The sequence below is a fragment of the Arachis hypogaea genome, chromosome 16, assembly GCF_003086295.3.
Source record: "Arachis hypogaea cultivar Tifrunner chromosome 16, arahy.Tifrunner.gnm2.J5K5, whole genome shotgun sequence".
Lineage (NCBI taxonomy): Eukaryota > Viridiplantae > Streptophyta > Magnoliopsida > Fabales > Fabaceae > Arachis > Arachis hypogaea.
The window spans coordinates 45,561,869-45,577,532 of NC_092051.1; the positions used below are offsets into that span (position 1 = coordinate 45,561,869).

At 41.0% G+C, this 15,664-nt stretch overlaps 1 non-coding gene across 1 annotated transcript; it reads right to left on the reverse strand.

The window, feature by feature from the left end:
* Positions 1-5,560: 5,560 nt before the first annotated feature.
* On the reverse strand, positions 5,561-5,668 carry LOC112761352 (small nucleolar RNA R71). Its single transcript, XR_003181751.1, has one exon. It is a non-coding gene; the product is annotated as a small nucleolar RNA R71 (small nucleolar RNA).
* Between the last annotated feature and the right edge of the window lie 9,996 nt (positions 5,669-15,664).

Consider the following 15,664-nt stretch of genomic DNA (forward strand, 5'->3'; position numbering starts at 1 on the left):
TCATTGTGAGCGCAACATGTACCAGAAAGACAACACGTGGAGTTTGTGACCTATTTGCTGGAGGGAGATGCTGAACACTGGTGGCATGGAGTGCAACGCTTGTTAAGACAGGAGGGGGAAGAGATTGACTGGGATACGTTTAAGGAGGAATTTTTCAAAAAGTATTTCCCTAGATCTGTTCATAATGCTAAAGAAATGGAACTGATGTAGTTGGCATAGGGGAATATGTCAGTGGCAGAGTATACCCAGAAATTTGAGGATTTGTGCTGATTCTCTAAGATCTGTCAGGAAAACCCAGATGATTTTGAGGAATGGAAGTATTCATACCCTGGGTCGAGCTATGCGACCCAGGCTGATCGAAGACAAGAGTGACCGACCTCTTCAGGTTGGGTCGCCCCCGATCTCTCCTTAAAGAGTTTGGCCAAATCGCCATAGAAGCCCAAGCAGGCCCAAATGAAGGAACGCAACCCATTCTAAAGGCGGCAAAGCCTAGAAAGATAAGGCGGCTCCCCTAAAAGATAAGATAAGATAACTAACTTATCTTAAAGGACACCCCACACTACTATAAATACACTGGAGCACCCAGGTATAACTCACACTCTGATTCTACACAAAAACCTGTCTAAAGCACGTGTTAACTTAAGCATCGGAGTCTCTTGCAGGAACCACCACCCTCCGGTGATCAAGGATCAGCAGCACCACCAGATACAACAAGTCGGACACGACAGTTTCGACCACCATAGCAGATCTCCTCCGAGATTGGCCTTCAGTTTCAGGTAACCCTCGGAACATTGGCGCCGTTGCTAGAGAACCTGGAAGTCATCCCCTCATCATGGCGGACAACCTTGACAACGATCACAACTTCGGTTTGGAAGAAAGAACCCCGCTTAAAAATACGGATGCCGCATCAAAGGATGTGCCTCAAAACAAGGGGGACAAGCAATCTCCAAACACTGAAATCTTAGATGCCCTCTGTGAACAGTAGAATCGCCTCAAACAGCTCGAACAGGAGGTTGAACATTAGCGGGAGGCCGAGAGAGACCTCTGAAGAGAAGCGAGACATCACCGAGAGCTAGAGGACAAGCTCGCAAAGCTCGAGGCCACTCTCAAAACCAAAACTACTCATTCCAACCATGAAGAAAACTCCCGCAAGGATCAAGATCCATTCACTAAAGAGATCATGAAAGCTAAAGTACCAAAGGACTTCAAAGCTCCTGACATGACCCCATACGATGGTACATCTGACCCTAGTCATCATCTCAGCAATTTCAGAAGCAGAATGTATCTCACAGACGCCTCAGACGCAATTCGATGCAAAGCATTTCCAACTACCCTGATGAAAACAGCAATAAAATGGTTCGACAGTTTACCTCTAAGATCAATCACAAGTTTTAACGACCTAGCCAAAAAGTTCATCGCCAGGTTCTCTATCTGTTCATACCCTGGGTCGAGCTGTCTAACCCGGGATGTTTTACGACAAGTCGACCGACCTCTTCAGGTCAGACTATCCGACCTTTTAGAAGGTTGGCCCATGTCCGACCTCTTGGAAGGTTGGCCCATTACCGATCTCTTCTCAAAGAGCTCGGCCAAATCGCCATAAGAGGCCCAAGCAGGCCCAAACAAAGGGACACAGCCCAAACTAAAGGCAGCCAAAGCCTAGAAAGATAAAGGTGGTTCCCCAGAAGATAAGATGACCTCACCCAAAGATAAGATAAGATAAGATAAGATAACTAACTTATCTTATCTAAGAAGGTCACTCTACACCATTATAAATACACTGGAGCACCCAGGTATAACTCATACTCTGATTCTACTAAAAACCTGCTTAATACTCTTGCTAACTTAAGCATCGGAACACTACCTAAAAAGTTGTTGGATTATGACTAAAAAGCCCGAGCAGTGAAGACAAACAAGTCGGAAGAAGGCTGAAAAGACCTCTTAACAAACTAAAAAAGGGGCAATACCAGACTCACACAAGGAGAAACTACTCAAGATCGACCAAAGTCAGGATGCTTGAGCACGACTTCCTTAAATAGATCGAAGCTCTGAAAGCACGATCTCACGGAAAGGTCCGAACTCAAGCAGGGGCAAAGTCATACAGATCGACGTCAGCTAAAGAAGAGGTGCAAGTACGATCTCAAAAAAGAACAAGTCAAAAGGTTGGGAAACAACTTAAGGCTCAAATATGCTTAGCCAAAAGGGATACAACTCCACTCAAAGAAGGCACAATCTCAAATAGCGCTACAAACGTCATCCGAGACTAAAAAAGGTTCTATATAAAGAACACTAAAAAGTAGTTGGACAAGTCACTAAAAGCCCGGATATCAAGCCGCAGGGATAACTTCGCCAAAGCAGAGGGTTGTCAACACAAACTTAAAGCAAGGCGTGAACCAGAAGGCAAGGGTAGAAAACCCACACTACCACTCAAAAGAGGTTGGACTGTGAAGTACCAAACCTCTAGAAAATCTGTAAGGATTGCAAAGCAATGAATAAACAAGCCAGATGAATGCTTGAGCACGACTTCCAGCATAAAGGATAGTAAATCCTATTCCATCATGATTGAGAACCGACAGATGAATAGCCGTGCCATGACAGGGTGCGTTGACCATTTTCACTGAGAGGATAGGATGAAACCATTGACAAAGGTGATGCCTCCAGACGATTAGCCGTGCCGTGACAGGGCATTTGGATCATTTTCCCGAGAGAAGACCGAAAGTAGCCATTGACAGTGGTGATGTATCACATAAAGCCAGCCATGGAAAGGAGTAAGATTGATTGGATGAAGATAGCAGGAAAGCAGAGGTTCAGAGGAAAGAAAGCATCTCTATTCGCTTATCTGAAATTCTCACCAGTGATTTACATAAGTATTTCTATCCCTGTTTTATTAATTGTTTTCGAAAACTCTATTACTATTTTATATCCGCCTGACTGAGATTTACAAGGTGACCATAGCTTGCTTCATACCAACAATCTCCGTGGGATTCGACCCTTACTCACGTAAGGTATTACTTGGACGACCCAGTGCACTTGCTGGTTAGTTGTGCGAAGTTGTGAACCATGGTATTGGCATCATGTTTTTGGCACCATTACCAGGGAAAGAAAGTGCGATGAATTTTACATAATCAAAGTGTAATCACAATTTCTGCGCACCAAGTTTTTGGCACCGTTGCCGGGGATTGTTCGAGTTTGGACAACTGACGGTTCATCTTGTTGCTCAGATTAGGTAACTTTCTTTCTGTTTTATTTTCAAAAAGTTTTCAAAAATATTTCAAAAATTTCTCATCTATTTTCGAAAAAAAATAAAAATGTTTTCAAAAATATATTTTTATTCAAAAATTTTTAAGAATGAATTCTAGTGTTTCATGAAGCATGTGAAGCCTGGCTGGCTGTAAAGCCATGTCTAAATTCTTTTGGACTGAGGCTTCCAACCATCAGCTGTTACACGACTGAAGGGTATGTCAGGCATGTCATGTCTGAATTACATGCTGAAGCTTGGCTGGCCATTGGCCATGTCTAGTGTTTTGGACCGGAGCTTTCTTTGAAAGCTTGGCTGGCTAGTGAGCCATGTCTAATTTTTGGACTGAAGCTTTAGACTAATATGGCAAGATTCCTGGAATTCATATTAAAAATTTTGGAATCCTTATTTTTTCTTTTACAAATAATTTTCGAAAAAAAAAATCAAAAAAAATTAGAAAATCATAAAAAAAAATCAAAAATATTTTTCTGTTTCTTGTTTGAGTCTTGAGTCATGTTATAAGTTTGGTGTCAATTGCATGTGCATCTTGTATTTTTCGAAAATTCATGCATTCATAGTGTTCTTTATGATCTTCAAGTTGTTCTTGGTAAGTCTTCTTGTTTGATCTTTGCATTTGCATGTTTTGTGTCTTTTCTTGTTTTTCATATGCATTCTTGAATTCTTAGTGTCTAAGCATTGAAGAATTCTAAGTTTGGTGTCTTACATGTTTTCTTTGCATCAAATTTTTTTTTCAAAATTATGTTCTTGATGTTCATCATGGCATTCAAAGTGTTCTTGGTGTTCATCTTGACATTCATAGCATTCTTGCATGCATTCATTGTTTTGATCTAAAAATCTCATGCATTGCATCATTTTCATTGTTTTTCTCTCTCATCATAAAAATTTCAAAAATAAAAAAAAAAATATCTTTCCCTTTTTCTCCTCATCAAATTCGAAAATTTGAATTGACTTTTTCAAAATTTTTAAAATGTAGTTGTTTTTTATGAGTCAAATCAAATTTTCAATTTGAAAATCTTATCTTTTTCAAAATCTTTTTCAAAAATCAAATCTTTTTCATTTTTCTTAGTTATTTTTGAAAGTTTTAAAAATATTTTTCAAAAATCTTTTTCTTATCTTCATCACATAATTTTCGAAAATAACAAGAACAATTAATGTTTTGATTCAAAAATTTGAAGTTTGTTACTTGCTTGTTAAGAAAGATTCAAACTTTAAGTTCTAGAATCATATCTTGTGATTTCTTGTGAATCAAGTCATTAATTGTGATTTTAAAAATCAAATCTTTTTCAAAACTAATTTCAATCATATCTTTTCAAAATATCTTCTCTAACTTCCTAACTTCTTATCTTTTCAAAATTTGTTTCAAATAACTAACTAACTTTTTGTTTGTTTCTCACCTTTTTCAAAACCACCTAACTAACTCTCTCTCTAATTTTCGAAAATATCTCCTCCCTTTTTCAAAAATTTCTTTTTAATTAACTAATAATTTTTTTATTTGAATTTTCGAAAAACTACTAACCTTTTTCAAAACTATTTTCGAAAATCACTAACTTTTTTTCAAAAATTATTTTCGAAAATTCCTTCTCTCTCATCTCCTTCTATTTATTTATTCATCTACTAACATCTTTCCCTCACCCACCAAAAATCTGAACCCTCTCTCTCTCTTTCTGAGTTCAGATTTTTTCTCCTCTTCTTTTCTTCTACTGACAATAAGGAACCTCTTTACTGTGACATAGAGGATTCCTCTTCTTTTCTTTTTCTTTTCTCTTTCTTATGAGCAGGGACAAAGAAAAAGACATTCTTGTTGAAGCTGATCCGGAACCTGAAAGGACTCTGAAGAGGAAACTAAGAGAAGCTAAATCACAACAATCCAGACACAACTTGATTGAAAATTTCGAACAAGTAAAGGAGATGGCAGCCGAACCCAACAACAATGCAAGGAGAATGCTTGGTGACTTTACTGCACCTAATTCTAATTTACATGGAAGAAGCATCTCCATTCCTGCCATTGGAGCAAACAACTTTGAGCTGAAACCTCAATTAGTTTCTCTGATGCAGCAGAACTGCAAGTTTCATGGACTTCCATCTGAAGATCCTTTTCAGTTCTTAACTGAATTCTTGCAGATATGTGATACTGTTAAGACTAATGGAGTAGATCCTGAAGTCTACAGGCTCATGCTTTTCCCATTTGCTGTAAGAGACAGAGCTAGAATCTGGTTGGACTCTCAACCCAGAGACAGCCTGAACTCTTGGGATAAGCTGGTCACGGCTTTTTTAGCCAAGTTCTTTCCTCCTCAAAAGCTGAGCAAGCTTAGAGTGGATGTTCAAACCTTCAAACAGAAAGAAGGTGAATCCCTCTATGAAGCTTGGGAAAGATACAAGCAGCTGACCAAAAAGTGTCCTTCTGACATGCTTTCAGAATGGACCATCCTGGATATATTTTATGATGGTCTATCTGAGCTATCAAAGATGTCATTGGATACTTCTGCAGGTGGATCCATTCACCTAAAGAAAACGCCTGCAGAAGCTCAAGAACTCATTGACATGGTTGCTAATAACCAGTTCATGTACACTTCTGAGAGGAATCCTGTGAGTAATGGGATGCCTATGAAGAAGGGAGTTCTTGAAGTTGATACTCTGAATGCCATATTGGCTCAGAATAAAATATTGACTCAGCAAGTCAATATGATTTCCCAGAGTCTGAATGGAGTGCAAGCTGCATCCAACAGTACTCAAGAGGTTTCTTATGAAGAAGAAGCTTATGATCCTGAGAACCCTGCAATAGCAGAGGTGAATTACTTAGGTGAACCTTATGGAAACACCTATAACTCATCATGGAGAAATCATCCAAATTTCTCATGGAAGGATCAAAGGCCTCAACAAGGATTTAATAATGGTGGAAGAAACAGGTTTAACAATAATAAACCCTTTCCATCATCCACTCAGCAACAGACAGAGAATTCTGAGCGGAATCCATCTAGCTTAGCAAATCTAGTCTCTGATCTATCTAAGGCCACTGTGAGTTTCATGAATGAAACAAGGTCTTCCATTAGAAATTTGGAAGCACAAGTGGGCCAGCTGAGTAAAAGAATCACTGAAATCCCTCCTAGTACTCTCCCAAGCAATACAGAAGAGAATCCAAAAGGAGAGTGCAAGGCCATTGACATAAGCACCATGGCCGAACCCAAAGAAGGAGAGGAGGACGTGAATCCCAAGGAGGAAGACCTCCTGGGACGTCCAGTGATCAATAAGGAGTTTTCCTCTGAGGAACCAAAGGAATCTGAGGCTCATCTAGAGACCATAGAGATTCCATTGAACCTCCTTATGCCCTTCATGAGCTCTGATGAATATTCCTCTTCTGAAGAGAATGAGGATGTTACTGAAGAGCAAACTGCCAAGTTTCTTGGTGCAATCATGAAGCTGAATGCCAAATTATTTGGTATTGAAACTTGGGAAGATGAACATCCCTTGTTCACCAATGAACTAAGTAATCTGGATCAACTGACATTGCCTCAGAAGAGACAGGATCCTGGAAAGTTCATAATACCTTGTACCATAGGCACCATGATCTTTAAGGCTCTGTGTGACCTTGGTTCAGGGATAAACCTCATGCCCCTCTCTGTAATAGAGAAACTGGGAATCTATGGGGTGTAAGCTACTAAAATCTCATTAGAGATGGCAGACAATTCAAGAAAACAGGCTTATGGACAAGTAGAGGACGTGTTAGTAAAGGTTGAAGGCCTTTACATCCCTGCTGATTTCATAGTCTTGGATACTGGAAAGGAAGAGGATGAATCCATCATCCTAGGAAGACCTTTCCTGGCCACAGCAAGAGCTGTGATTGATGTGGACAGAGGAGAATTGATCCTTCAATTAAATAAGGACAACCTTGTGTTTACAACTCAAGGATCTCTCTCTGCATCCATGGAGAGGAAGCAGAAAAAGCTTCTCTCAAAGCAGAGTCAAACAAAGCCCCCACAATCAAACTCTAAGTTTGGTGTTGGGAGGCCACAACCAAACTTTAAGTTTGGTGTTGAACTCCCATATCCAAACTCTAAGTTTGGTGTTGGAGAGTCTCAACAATGCTCTGAACATCTGTGAGGCTCCATGAGAGCCCACTGTCAAGCTATTGACATTAAAGAAGCGCTTGTTGGGAGGCAACCCAATTTTTATTTATCTAACTATATTTTTCTTAGTTATATGTCCTTATAGGTTCATGATCATGTGGAGTCACAAAATAAAAATAAAAATTGAAAATGGAATCAAAAACAGCAGAAGAAAAATCACACCCTGGAGGAAGCATCTGTCTGGTGTTCAACGCCAGAACAGAGCATGGTTCTGGCGCTGAACGCCCAAAATGGGCAGCATCCTGGCGCTGAACGCCCAGAAGAAGCATGGTTCTGGCGTTCAACGCCAGAAATGGCAACAAATGGGCGTTGAACGCCCAAAATGGGCACCAACCTAGCGCTGAACGCCCAGAGTTGTGTGCAAGGGCATTTTACATGCCTAATGGGTGCAGGGATGTAAATCCTTGACACCTCCAGATCTGTGGACACCACAGGATCTCCTCAAGATCTGTGGACACCACAGGATCATCTCAGGATCTGTGAATCCCACAGGATCCCCACCCACCTCACCCTCTCTCTCTCTCCATTCATAGTCATCCCTTCTGTTTTCCATTTACCACTCACATCCATACACCCACTACCTTCAAAATTCAACATCTCTCTCCCACCCAATCCCACCCATATAGCCGAATACACACATCCTCCATATCTTCTTCTTCTTCTTCTATTCTTTCTTCTTTTGCTCGAGGGCGAGCAACATTCTAAGTTTGGTGTGGTAAAAGCATAGCTTTTTTGTTTTTTCCATAACCATTGATGGCACCTAAGGCCAGAGAAACCTCTAGAAAGAGGAAAGGGAAGACAAAAGCTTCCATCAAGGGTCTATAGCTCAGTGGTAGAACATTTGACTGCAAATCAAGAGAGCCCTGAGATAGCTCAGGGGATACATTTTCTTCCACACAATTATTGGAAGCAACTAAGGGTGGAACATCAAGAGCACTCCATCATCCTTCATGAAATCAGAGAAGATCTAAAAGCAATGAAGGAGGAGCAACAAAGACAGGGAAGAGACATAGAAGAGCTCAAGGACATCATTGGTTCCTCAAGAAGGAAACGCCACCATCACTAAGGTGGATTCATTCTTTGTTCTTATTTCTTCTGTTTTTCGTTTTCAATGTTATGTGCTTATCTATGTTTGTGTCTTCATTACATGATCATTAATAGTTAGTAACCATGTCTTAAAAGTTATGAATGTCCTATGAATCCATCACCTCTCTTAAATGAAAAATATTTTAATTCAAAAGAACAAGAAGTACATGAGTTTCGAATTTATCCTTGAACTTAGCTTAATTATATTGATGTGGTGACAATGCTTCTTGTTTTCTGAATGAATGCTTGAACAGTGCATATGTCTTTTGAAGTTGTTGTTTAAGAATGTTAAATATGTTGGCTCTTGAAAGAATGATGACTAGGAGACATGTTATTTGATAATCTGAAAAATCATAAAAATGATCCTTGAAGCAAGAAAAAGCAGCAAAGAACAAAGCTTGCAGAAAAAAAATAGAAAGAAAAAAATAGAAAGAAAAAGCAAGCAGAAAAAGCCAAAAGCTCTTAAAACCAAGAGGCAAGAGCAAAAAGCCAGTAACCCTTAAAACCAAAAGGCAAGGGTAAATAAAAAGGATCCCAAGGCTTTGAGCATCAGTGGATAGGAGGGCCTAAAGGAATAAAATCCTGGTCTAAGCGGCTAAACCAAGCTGTCCCTAACCATGTGCTTGTGGCGTGTAGGTGTCAAGTGAAAACTTGAGACTGAGCAGTTAAAGTCAAGGTCTAAAGCAAAAGAAGAGTGTGCTTAAGAATCCTGGACACCTCTAATTGGGGACTTTAGCAAAGCTGAGTCACAATCTGAAAAGGTTCACCCAATTATGTGTCTGTGGCATTTATGTATCCGGTGGTAATACTGGAAAACAAAGTGCTTAGGGCCACGGCCAAGACTCATAAAATAGCTGTGTTCAAGAATCATCATACTGAACTAGGAGAATCAATAACACTATCTGAACTCTGAGTTCCTATAGATGCCAATCATTCTGAACCTCAATGGATAAAGTGAGATGCCAAAACTATTCAAGAGGCAAAAAGCTATAAGTCCCGCTCATATGATTGGAGCTATGTTTCATTGATAGTTTGGAATTTATAGTATATTCTCTTCTTTTTATCCTACTTGATTTTCAGTTGCTTGGGGACAAGCAACAATTTAAGTTTGGTGTTGTGATGAGCGGATAATTTATACGCTTTTTGACATTGTTTTTAGTATGTTTTTAGTAGGATCTAGTTACTTTTAGGGATGTTTTCATTAGTTTTTATGTTAAATTCACAATTCTGGACTTTACTATGAGTTTGTGTGTTTTTCTGTGATTTCAGGTATTTTCTGGCTGAAATTGAGGGACTTGAGCAAAAATCAGATTCAGAGGTTGAAGAAGGACTACTGATGCTATTGGATTCTGACCTCTCTGTACTCAAAGTGAATTTTTTGGAGCTACAGAACTCGAAATGGCGCGCTTTCAATTGCGTTGGAAAGTAGACATCCAGGGCTTTCCAGCAATGTATAATAGTCTATACTTTGGTCAAGTTTAGACGACGCAAACTGGCGTTCAACGCCAGGTCTCTGCCCAAATCTGGCGTCCAGCGCCAGAAAAGGATCCAAAATCAGAGTTGAACGCCCAAAATGGCACAAAAGCTGGCGTTCAACTCCAAGGAGGACCTCTACATGTGCAACACTCAAAGCTCAGCCCAAGCACACACCAAGTGGGCCCCGAAAGTGGATTTATACATCAATTACTTACTTATGTAAACCCTAGTAGCTAGTCTATTATAAATAGGACCTTTTACTATTGTATTAGACATCTTTTGATCATTTTTAGATCTCTAGACCTCCATGGGAGGCTGGCCATTCGGCCATGCTTACCCTCTATTCACTTATGTATTTTCAACGGTAGAGTTTCTACACTCCATAGATTAAGGTGTGGAGCTCTGCTGTTCCTCAAAGATTAATGCAAAGTACTACTGTTTTCTATTCAATTCTTCTTATTTCGCTTCTAAGATATTCATTCGCACTTCAACCTGAATGTGATGAACGTGACAATCATCATCATTCCCTATGAACGCGTGCCTGACAACCACTTCCGTTCTACATTAGATTGAATGAGTATCTCTCAGATCTCTTAATCGGAATCTTCGTGGTGTAAGCTAGAATGATGGCGGCATTCAAGAGAATCCGGAAGGTCTAAACCTTGTCTGTGGTATTCCGAGTAGGATTCAATGATTGAATGACTGTGACGAGCTTCAAACTCGCGATTGCTGGGCGTAGTGACAGACGCAAAAGGATAGTAAATCCTATTCCAGCATGATCGAGAACCGACAGATGAATAGCCGTGCCGTGACAGGGTGCGTTGACCATTTTCACTGAAAGGATAGGATGAAACCATTGACAAGGGTGATGCCTCCAGACGATTAGCCGTGCCGTGACAGGGCATTTGGATCATTTTCCCGAGAGAAGACCGAAAGTAGCCATTGACAGTGGTGATGTATCACATAAAGCCAGCCATGGAAAGGAGTAAGACTGATTGGATGAAGATAGCAGGAAAGCAGAGGTTCAGAGGAAAGAAAGCATCTCTATTCGCTTATCTGAAATTCTCACCAGTGATTTACATAAGTATTTCTATCCCTGTTTTATTAATTGTTTTCGAAAACTCTATTACTATTTTATATCCGCCTGACTGAGATTTACAAGGTGACCATAGCTTGCTTCATACCAACAATCTCCGTGGGATTCGACCCTTACTCACGTAAGGTATTATTTGGACGACCCAGTGCACTTGCTGGTTAGTTGTGCGAAGTTGTGAACCATGGTATTGGCATCATGTTTTTGGCGCCATTACCAGGGAAAGAAAGAGCGATGAATTTTACATAATCAAAGTGTAATCACAATTTCTGCGCACCACCACTCAAAAGAGGTTGGACTGTGAAGTACCAAACCTCTAGAAAATCTGTAAGGATTGCAAAGCAATGAAGAAACAAGCCAGACGAATGCTTGAGCACGACTTCCCCAAAGAGATCGAAGCTCTGAAAGCACGATCTCACGGAAAGGTTGATGCACGGAAAACTTGTCTCACAATAAATCTCCCTTCGGCAAGTGTACCGAATTTGTCGTCAAGTAAAAACTCACAATAGAGTGAGGTCGAATCCCACAGGGATTGATTGATCAAGCAACTTTAATTAGAAGAATGTTCTAGTTGAGCGAATCCAGAATTTGGGTTGAGAGTTGCAGAAAATAAAATGGCGGGAATGTAAATAACAGAAAGGTAATTGCTAGAATTAAAGGACTGGAAGTAAATGACTGAAAATAAATTGCAGAATTGTAAATGGGAATGGGGGATTTGCTCATAAAAGTAAATGGCAGAAATTAAATAGAATGGGTAAGATCAGAGATGGGGAGTTCATTGGGCTTAGGAGATGTTGCAATTCTCCGGATCAAGTTCATTTTCATCTCTTCCTCAATCAATGCACTCATTGATCTCCTTGGCAATCTTAAGTGATTGAATTACAATTTCTTGCAATTCAATCTCTCAAATCTTGATCAATAGCCAATTTCTTGGTCAATTACTCATGAGAAGAGATGAAGTATGGTCACTGATTATACCACATGCATTTCCCAAATCAAGTGTTGAGAGAGTTATAGTCACATACCCATCCAAACCCAATTTGGTCCAGCATGAGAAGGCATTTCTAGCTTGATCTCTTCATTCCTCTCTCAAGGTTCAAAAGAGATCCAAGTTTGAATAGCTTCTCTTCCAAGATAACTACTCAATTGGATGAAGATCGAAAGCTTTCAAGTAAAATCAAGAGAAAAGATAGAAGAAGAATAATGAAAATTAGTATTGATCCATCAAATTACAACAGAGCTCCCTAACCCAATGAAAGGGGTTTAGTTGTTCATAGCTCTTGAAAATGAAAACAATGATGGAGAATACATCATAAAACTAGAAAATGCAGAGAAAGTAAAATACAGAGAGTTTCCAGCCTCTAGAACTTCTTTCTCAATTCAAAGCTACTCCTATATATACTATTTCTCTCAGCTTCTAGTTGGCTCTTCAAGTCTTGGGCCTTTGGATCTTGAGTTTGAAGCAGTTCTTTTCTTCATTTGGGCTTGGCTTTACTTGCAGAGAGAAAGTGCTAAGTGGGCAGAGACTTTTGCTCAGGGCGTTAGGGGTGTTAACATTTAATGAAAGTATAAGTTCGAGAACGTTAGTGACAGTTAACATTTTCACTAACGTTCCAATGTACCCCTTTGCCTCACGTTAGAGCCCACGTTAACTAGGTTAACGTGGCTTCTAACGTGGCATTGCCAACCTTCGAGAACATTAGTGACACTCAACATTGTCACTAACGTTCCAGTCTGCCCCTTTTTGCTTCACGTTAAAGCCCACGTTAACTAGGTTAACGTGGCTTCTAACGTGGTCTTGCCAATCTTCGAGAACGTTAGTGACACTCAACATTGTCACTAACGTTCCAATGTGCCTCTGGATCTCACGTTAGAGTCCACGTTAACTAGGTTAACGTGGCTTCTAACGTGGCCATTCTTAGCCATCCCAACGTTAGTGACAATGTTGAGTGTCACTAACATTGGCTCATCATTCATTCCTCATCGTTAGCTTCCACGTTAACTAAGTTAACGTGGAAGTTAACGTGGAAGTTAACGTGGCTCCTTGGGGTTTGTGTGGTTGCTTCCAACGTTAGTGACTATGTTGAGTGTCACTAACGTTGTCGACAACTCTCACCTCTTACGTTAGCTCCCACGTTAACCAAGTTAACGTGGGAGTTAACGTGGTGTGTTGCATCCTTAGGCCAACGTTAGTGACAATGTTGAATGTCACTAACGTTGGCTTCTCTTCCCCCTTTAACGTTAGAGGCCACGTTAACTAGGTTAACGTGGGCTCTAACGTGGCCACTCATGAGTGTTTGCCAATGTTAGTGACAATGTTAAGTGTCACTAACGTTGGCTCAACTTCCCTTCTCCACGTTAGAGTTCACGTTAACTTAGTTAACGTGACTCTTAACGTGGGCAATGATGGCTTTGAGAGTGTTATTGGCAATCACTTTTCTCATTAACCTTGCAAGTTACCTCCCTTTCCTTGCTTTCTTTGGTCCTGAAATCAAGCAACAGAGTGCATCAAAGTTCTAGTCCAAGTCATGGGTAATGCATCATACAATTTATCACTAAATTCATGCAAAATCCTCATGAAATAATGTAAAATGCACAATATATGCTTGAATCAAGGTGTAGGTGAATATCTACCCAAAACTAGCTTATTTCCTAAAGAAATACATGAAACTACCCTAAAAACAGTAAAGAAAAGGTCAGTGAAACTGGCCAAGATGCCCTGGCATCAAAGGTCCGAACTCAAGCAAGGGCACTGTTCATACCTTGGGTCGAGCTGTCCGACCCGGGATGTTTTACGACAAGTCGACCGACCTCTTCAGGTCAGACTATCCGACCTCTTAGAAGGTTGGCCCATGTCCGACCTCTTGGAAGGTTGGCCCATTACCGATCTCTTCTCAAAGAGCTCGGCCAAATCACCATAAGAGGCCCAAGCAGGTCCAAACAAAGGGACACAACCCAAACTAAAGGTAGCCAAAGCCTAGAAAGATAAAGGCGGTTCCCCAGAAGATAAGATGACCTCACCCAAAGATAAGATAAGATAAAATAAGATAACTAACTTATCTTATCTAAGAAGGTCACTCTACACCATTATAAATACACTGGAGCACCCAGGTATAACTCATACTCTGATTCTACTAAAAACCTGCTTAATACCCTTGCTAACTTAAGCATCGGAGTCCCTTGCAGGTACCCCCACCCTCCGGTGACGAAGGATTAGCAACATATCCAGTCCACAAGTCGGATACAACAGCTCCGGCCGCCACTCACCGGCCGGACACGTCAGCACCGACCAGTACAGGAGATCTCGTCCGAGATTGACCTCCAGTTTCAGGTAACCCTCGGAACATTGGCGCCGCTACCGAGGAACATGGAAGTCATCCCATTACTATGGCAGATGACCATGTCAACGACCACGATTCAGATCTAGAAGATAGAACGCCGCACAAAAACGCAAACACTACACCAAAAGATACCCCAGAAACTAACGGGGACAAAAACTCACCAAACCCAGGAGCTCTGGAGATGCTTCAAGATCGTTTAAAACAACTTGTAAAAGAAGTCCAGCATCAACGAAAAGCTGGGAAGGATCTACAAAGGGAGATAAGGTGACGCCGCGAGTTAAAGGACAAGCTCCTAAAACTCGAAGCAGATCTCAAGGCCAAAACAACTCGATCCGGTCACGAAGACAGCCCCCACAAAGATCAAGACCCATTCACCAAAGAGATCATGAAAGCTAAAGTCCCAAAGGACTTCAAAGCTCCCGACATGACCCCATACGACAGCACATCAGATCCAAACCATCATCTTAGCAATTTCAGAAGTAGGATGTATCTCACGGAGGCCTCAGATGCAATCCGTTATTCTCCATCCAGAATGACAAAGCCAAACACGCCCCGAGCCTACTAGGGATTAAGCAAGGAGATCAGGAAAGTCTTCGCAACTACATGGAAAGATTCAATAAAGCATGTCTGGATATACAAAGTCTGCCAACAGAAGCAGCTATCTTGGGTCTCATCAATGGCCTACGAGAAGGACCTTTTAGCCACTCAATATCCAAGAAGCACCCAACATCTCTGAACGAGGTACAGAAATGGGTACAAAAATATATCAATATGGAGAAGAACTCCCGATTGGGAGACAGCTCAAAAACTGGATTCTCCTAACCCACCATAGGACAAGGATAAAGAGTCCAAAAAAAAAGAAGATCAACCCGGTGAGAAGCCTAGAAAATACCACAATTACACCCCTCTTCGGGTGTCTCTTGTGGATGTTTACCAAGAAATATGCAACACTCAGAAGATCTCACCACCTCGCCCAATCAAAAACAAAAGAGGTCGGACGAGTTGAAGGTCCACCTCACACCAAAGAGGATGGATGAGTTGAAAGTCCACCTCAGACCGAAGAGGTCGGACGAGCTGAAGTTCCACCTCACACCAAAGAGGTCGGATGAGTTGAAGGTCCACCTCACACCAAAGAGGTCGGACGAGTTGAACGTCCACCTCACACCAAAGAGGTCGGATGAGCTGAAGGTCCACTTCACACTAAAGATGTCGGACGAGTTGAACGTCCACCTCACACCAAAGAGGTCGGATGAGCTGAAGGTCCACCTCACACCAAAGAGGTCGGACG